General features: G+C 46.8%; 2 non-coding genes across 2 annotated transcripts; both read left to right on the forward strand.

Moving 5' to 3' along the window:
• The first annotated feature begins 1,733 nt into the window (after positions 1-1,733).
• LOC126877623 (small subunit ribosomal RNA) lies at positions 1,734-3,656 on the forward strand. The gene has a single exon (XR_007695193.1). It is a non-coding gene; the product is annotated as a small subunit ribosomal RNA (ribosomal RNA).
• Positions 3,657-7,042: 3,386 nt separating this feature from the next.
• On the forward strand, positions 7,043-7,197 carry LOC126877613 (5.8S ribosomal RNA). Its single transcript, XR_007695183.1, has one exon. It is a non-coding gene; the product is annotated as a 5.8S ribosomal RNA (ribosomal RNA).
• Positions 7,198-7,500: the final 303 nt, after the last annotated feature.

Here is a 7,500-nt window from a genome sequence, read left to right on the forward strand (position 1 = left end):
GTTAAAAAGCGTTACAAGGTATGAATTTTTTTGCATAAATCGACGTAACTCGACGAAATACGTCGGGATTAATGGTTTATTTCCGTCCGAGAACGATTTTTAAAAACGGACCTATGCGGCCGGTCGTTCGTACTTAGAAAATTTTCGGACCGAACACTCTTTTTCGATTAATTCGTTAAAAAGCGTTATAACGTACGAATATTTTTCAAGAAATCGTTATAACTCGATAAAATACGTCGGGATTAAGCGTTTATATCGTCGGCAGACGGATATAAAAACGTTTGGACCGACACGACCGGTCGTTGGAACATAGAAAAATTCCGAGCCGGTACGTTGGGACTTAGAAAAATTCCGAGGGCGAAAAAGTTTTTTCGAGTTTATTCGTTAAAAAGCGTTACAAGGTATAAATTTTTTTACGGGAATCGTTCTATCTCTATTAAATACGTCGGGATTAAACATTTTTATCGATTTTTTCAAAAAATTAGCGTTCGTCGAACTGACACGACTGGGATATTTTTCTAATTTTTTCGTTAATTAACGTTACAAGGTATATATTTTTTTGCATATTTCTACTTATTTTAACGTATTGTAATTGATTATAAACTTATTTTTTGTCCGTATTCGATAAAAGAGTATGTTTACTGATGCAATTTTTCGGTGAAAAAAAAAATTAATTTTTTGGTAAAAATGCATTTCTATTATGTTAATAAAACGTCTGGTAATGTATTTCGATGGTTGGATATTGGCTTTGTATAGTAGTGATCGAGCGTTCGCGAGACTAAGTTCCAGCGTCCCTTCCGAACGGTACGTTGCTACGGAGGTTTTGCACCGTAAGCGCGCGGCCGCTAGCCCGGCCGGCGCCGGCCTTCCGGCTGGCGCTTTCGTATCTATAAGAGAGACGTCGAGCCGGACGGTTCGGTCGGAACAGCGTTGAGCGCGTGGCTATTCTACGGCCTCGGTTGAGAATTCAGTCACCGCTCCTCGAGTCTTAGTGTATTTTACGCTATTTCTCGACTGTTCCTCCGTTCTCGTTCTGGTTTTTTCTCTACACTGCTGCGCCGCGGGTCGCTGTCCTGGACGTAATGACCAAATATCGTGGCAAGGTTCCCCTGAGTCGGGAAGCTGGTGACCTGTGTGTACGTATTCTAACAAAAATTGTTAGATGCGTGTGTGCTTGTACTAACTGAGCATCGATTCATTCAAAAGAGTATAACCGTCTGCTTTCTATAAAAACTTCTGCTTTCGCAGAAGTATCCGATGAGGCGGTAGGAGCGTACTATCTTTGCGTAGTATGTCTTCTGCCGAAAATGTTCTACCGATTGAAAGAATATTCTTACGGTATGTCCAGCGCGACGCACTGGGATACGCGCTTGTTCGTTCAGCGTGAGGTGCGTATACGTGCTTTACCGCTAAGATATTCTAATAAGTCTTTTTACACGAAGACAGCATTATGGAAATGTTCCTTTAGAAGTACGATTCTAAACATTTTATATAAGACTATGAGAAAGAGAGAGAGAGAAGAGAGGAGGTGGAGTTGAGAATTACAAAGTGGCTGCGAGCGGCGTTCGAAGATTATTACTGAACTATGGGTGTATCTCGAACGTCGCTAGGAGATATATTTTATAGATATATCTATCTTAAGAACGAAAAGTCTCGTCGTACGGTGCTTACGTCCCACCTACGACACGAAGAGAACTTAAACGAAATTTATAAGAATTGTTATACGAATAAGATCCCTGGTTGATCCTGCCAGTAGTCATATGCTTGTCTCAAAGATTAAGCCATGCATGTCTCAGTACATGCCGCATTAAGGTGAAACCGCGAATGGCTCATTAAATCAGTTATGGTTTCTTAGATCATACCTACATTTACTTGGATAACTGTGGTAATTCTAGAGCTAATACATGCAAACAGATTCCGACCAGAGATGGTAGGAATGCTTTTATTAGATCAAAACCAATCGGTGGCGGATGGCTCGTCTGTCCGTCCATCGTTTGTTTTGGTGACTCTGAATAACTTTGTGCTGATCGCATGGTCATCTAGCACCGGCGACGCATCTTTCAAATGTCTGCCTTATCAACTGTCGATGGTAGGTTCTGCGCCTACCATGGTTGTAACGGGTAACGGGGAATCAGGGTTCGATTCCGGAGAGGGAGCCTGAGAAACAGCTACCACATCCAAGGAAGGCAGCAGGCGCGCAAATTACCCACTCCCGGCACGGGGAGGTAGTGACGAAAAATAACGATACGGGACTCATCCGAGGCCCCGTAATCGGAATGAGTACACTTTAAATCCTTTAACGAGGACCAATTGGAGGGCAAGTCTGGTGCCAGCAGCCGCGGTAATTCCAGCTCCAATAGCGTATATTAAAGTTGTTGCGGTTAAAAAGCTCGTAGTTGAATCTGTGTGTCACAGTGTCGGTTCACCGCTCGCGGTGTTTAACTGGCATTATGTGGTACGTCCTATCGGTGGGCTTAGCTCCTCGCGGGCGGTCCAACTAATATCCCATCGCGGTGCTCTTCACTGAGTGTCGAGGTGGGCCGATACGTTTACTTTGAACAAATTAGAGTGCTTAAAGCAGGCTACCTTCGCCTGAATACTGTGTGCATGGAATAATGGAATAGGACCTCGGTTCTATTTTGTTGGTTTTCGGAGCCCCGAGGTAATGATTAATAGGGACAGATGGGGGCATTCGTATTGCGACGTTAGAGGTGAAATTCTTGGATCGTCGCAAGACGGACAGAAGCGAAAGCATTTGCCAAAAATGTTTTCATTAATCAAGAACGAAAGTTAGAGGTTCGAAGGCGATCAGATACCGCCCTAGTTCTAACCATAAACGATGCCAGCCAGCGATCCGCCGAAGTTCCTCCGATGACTCGGCGGGCAGCTTCCGGGAAACCAAAGCTTTTGGGTTCCGGGGGAAGTATGGTTGCAAAGCTGAAACTTAAAGGAATTGACGGAAGGGCACCACCAGGAGTGGAGCCTGCGGCTTAATTTGACTCAACACGGGAAACCTCACCAGGCCCGGACACCGGAAGGATTGACAGATTGATAGCTCTTTCTTGATTCGGTGGGTGGTGGTGCATGGCCGTTCTTAGTTGGTGGAGCGATTTGTCTGGTTAATTCCGATAACGAACGAGACTCTAGCCTGCTAAATAGACGTAACTTATGGTATCTCGAAGGCCCCCGGCTTCGGTCGGTGGGTTTTTACTACCAACGTACAAACAAATCTTCTTAGAGGAACAGGCGGCTTCTAGCCGCACGAGATTGAGCAATAACAGGTCTGTGATGCCCTTAGATGTTCTGGGCCGCACGCGCGCTACACTGAAGGAATCAGCGTGTTTTCCCTGGCCGAAAGGCCCGGGTAACCCGCTGAACCTCCTTCGTGCTAGGGATTGGGGCTTGCAATTATTCCCCATGAACGAGGAATTCCCAGTAAGCGCGAGTCATAAGCTCGCGTTGATTACGTCCCTGCCCTTTGTACACACCGCCCGTCGCTACTACCGATTGAATGATTTAGTGAGGTCTTCGGACTGGTGCGCGGCCAATGTGATAAGCATTGCCGATGTTACCGGGAAGATGACCAAACTTGATCATTTAGAGGAAGTAAAAGTCGTAACAAGGTTTCCGTAGGTGAACCTGCGGAAGGATCATTAACGATACGATACCAAAAGAATTTGACTTGAACACATATAAAAACTATGAAATATATATCACAATGGTCGGTAAGGAGCCGTACTCCTCCTGTATCGACGAAAGTATATACGACGTATTAACAAGCTATATACTTTAACAAACGAAAACGCCAGGGAGCTTGGCAACCTCCGTTGGCACGAATAGAAATATTCTTAAGGAGGAGACGACCCTCCAGCTACGGAATTATACGAAGAGAAGGTGGCACTCTCTCTCGATCATCGGGATGAAGAGATATATATATACAAGTATAAAAACGAAATGCGAATGAAACTTATTCGAGGCGCCTGCGTGAGGTCGTAAACAGAAAGACCCGCCGTCTCCGAATAAAACATATAACATATAATATATATATATATGAAATTCTAATAAAAGGGAACTCTAGCTTCGAAAGAGCCAACAAAAGTTAAGGCTCGATATCAAACGAAAAAATTACGATGGAAACCAGGTGTAAAGAGAAATGCAGTCGTGGCGCCTGCGAGAGGCCGTACACAGAAAGACCCGCCGTCACGATCTCGTATTTCGTATTTGCATCGTGGAAACCGTACAAACGAAATATAAAAGTCCATGCAAACTAATAAGAAAATCTCTAAAGTGCCTCGTGTCGGAGTGATCATGCTCGCCTATTCTCTTCTATGTTTCGTGGTCTGTGTTGCGTTTGTTCTCCTCCTAGCAACGGGACATATCGAAGACTCCTCTTTGGGATCGAACGAAGCGTCTAGAACGAGTCGACGAGAGCGAAAGAACTTGTAGCGAGTCGCGCAGAGCGAAAGGATACCGATATACATCTTCGAAGGTTCTCTTCGAAGATCCATGGATACCTTCTGCGTCGACTTCTCTCGTCTCTTTCATCGAAACTCTCGTCGTTCTCGAAACGTGCTTCCTACCCAAAGGGCGTGTGCTCTTCGTATGTCGTTTCGTTCGAAATAACGAAACCACGTGTAACATACTCGTGGATCGGGTAACCTAGAACGAAGACGCATCGCGTGGATGTTGGCCCGCTATGCGACGATGACCGATGATGATGATGATGATGATGATGATGATATGATGATGATGTCGATGTCGACGACGACGACGATGAAGACGATGTGTAGCAACGATTCGTAACTAGTCTAGCCGAAGTTCGTTCAGAGGGGAACGCCGCCGGCTTCGAAGCCTCGATGTCGTGAGTCGGACACCCGTGCCGTCGCTAGAGTTTTTCAAACTCTGCTTCTGGATATTGGGACGAAAGACCGCTCGAGGACGACGACAGCCGTGCGTGCGTATCCCATCGAATTTTTTTTACACCACCTGAACGAGACTAAAGTTTCGTCTAGTTGATCGTCTACCGTCGCATAATGTATATTATATACCGTTCAGAGGGGACCGGCTGTCTATCCTCGTTGTCGTGAGTCGGACACCCGTGCCGTCGCTAGAGTTTTTCAAACTCTGCTTCTGGATATCGGGACGAAAGACCGCGCGAGGACGACGGATGCGAGTCCCATCGAATTTTTGACTTACACACTACCTGAACGAGACTTAAAGTTTCATATTATATACCGTTCAGAGGGGACCGGCTGTCTATCCTCGTTGTCGTGAGTCGGACACCCGTGCCGTCGCTAGAGTTTTTCAAACTCTGCTTCTGGATATCGGGACGAAAGACCGCGCGAGGACGACGGATGCGAGTCCCATCGAATTTTTGACTTACACACTACCTGAACGAGACTTAAAGTTTCATATAATATACCGTTCAGAGGGGACCGGCTGTCTTTCCTCGTTGTCGTGAGTCGGACACCCGTGCCGTCGCTAGAGTTTTTCAAACTCTGCTTCTGGATATCGGGACGAAAGACCGCGCGAGGACGACGGATGCGAGTCCCATCGAATTTTTTATTTACACACTACCTGAACGAGACTTAAAGTTTCATCCAGTTTGTCGTCTATCATCGCATATATAATATACCGTTCAGAGGGGACCGGCTGTCTATCCTCGTTGTCGTGAGTCGGACACCCGTGCCGTCGCTAGAGTTTTTCAAACTCTGCTTCTGGATATCGGGACGAAAGACCGCGCGAGGACGACGGATGCGAGTCCCATCGAATTTTTGACTTACACACTACCTGAACGAGACTTAAAGTTTCATATAATATACCGTTCAGAGGGGACCGGCTGTCTTTCCTCGTTGTCGTGAGTCGGACACCCGTGCCGTCGCTAGAGTTTTTCAAACTCTGCTTCTGGATATCGGGACGAAAGACCGCGCGAGGACGACGGATGCGAGTCCCATCGAATTTTTGATTTACACACTACCTGAACGAGACTTAAAGTTTCATCCAGTTTGTCGTCTATCATCTCATATATAATATACCGTTCAGAGGGGACCGGCTGTCTATCCTCGTTGTCGTGAGTCGGACACCCGTGCCGTCGCTAGAGTTTTTCAAACTCTGCTTCTGGATGTTGGGACGAAAGACCGCGCGAGGACGATGGATGCGTGTCCCATCGAATTTTTGATTTACAAGACACACACTACCTGAACGAGACTAAAGTTTCATCGAGTTTATCATCGCATAACCCGTTCGGAGGGGACCGGCTGTCTATCCTCGTTGTCGTGAGTCGGACACCCGTGCCGTCGCTAGAGTTTTTCAAACTCTGCTTCTGGATATCGGGACGAAAGACCGCGCGAGGACGATGGCTGCGAGTCCCATCGAATTTTTGTTTTTTTTTTTTTTTTTAAAGAAAAAACACCACCCGAACGGAGATGTGTTCTATCTTTCGTCGATTTTTCATGCTTTCAGTCGGTCGCGTGGTCGCCATCCGTTCGGAGGGGATCGCCGGCTTCGAAACCTCGATGTCGTGAGTCGGACACCCGTGCCGTCGCTAGAGTTTTTCAAACTCTGCTTCTGGATATTGGGACGAAAGACCGCTCGAGGCGGACGGCCGCGCGAATCCCATCGAATCTTTACTATCACCCGAACGATGGAGAGATGCACGCGCGCTGTTTCTTGAATAATTGGACGAGAGAGTAGAATCAAACACATATATAACATGGGCTAGCCACCGTGCTTACTCGTTCGCGAGATCGTGTGCTGTACAGAGGATTCAGAATCGGGTGTATATATCCCCGTCGTTTCCTGACGAACGGAGCTTCGATCTCGATGGTTGTTATATATCATAATGTACTTTACGCCCGGCCGGCGAACGCGCGTATCTTCGCGCGTTCGTCGTTTTCTTTTTTTTTCGAACGTTTTTGTGTCGTCAATCCTATGGCGACTTCTGCGCGTTCGATTCCCGTTGGTCGAACGTGACGGAACTCGGCTTCGCTAGAACCGAGAAGAGTACATTTGAGTATTGAACTGTTGTAAATTTATAAAAGATTACCCTGAACGGTGGATCACTTGGCTCGTGGGTCGATGAAGAACGCAGCTAATTGCGCGTCAACGTGTGAACTGCAGGACACATGAACATCGACATTTCGAACGCACATTGCGGTCCACGGATACAATTCCTGGACCACGCCTGGCTGAGGGTTGCTCACGTAAACCTAAGACTGCTTGCGTTGCGTATCGTTACTCTCCGTATCTGTCTCTCTCTGTCCCTTCTTGCCTTAACAACCCGCCGTCGTTCTTCTTTATATAAGAGAACGTTTCAGAGTCGGACGAAGGTACAAGAACGAGGATACGAATAAGAGCGGACGGAGAGAACATACGCGACGTACGAGCGATTGTTGGACGCTCGTCGGCGTTCGTCGCGGTCGTGCAGAGACCGTGCAAGTCGTACGCATGCTCGATATATAATCTATCGTGTTCACGGGAGACTACGAAACTCTACCTCTG

Source organism: Bombus huntii, unplaced genomic scaffold (genome assembly GCF_024542735.1).
Source record: "Bombus huntii isolate Logan2020A unplaced genomic scaffold, iyBomHunt1.1 ctg00000198.1, whole genome shotgun sequence".
NCBI lineage: Eukaryota > Metazoa > Arthropoda > Insecta > Hymenoptera > Apidae > Bombus > Bombus huntii.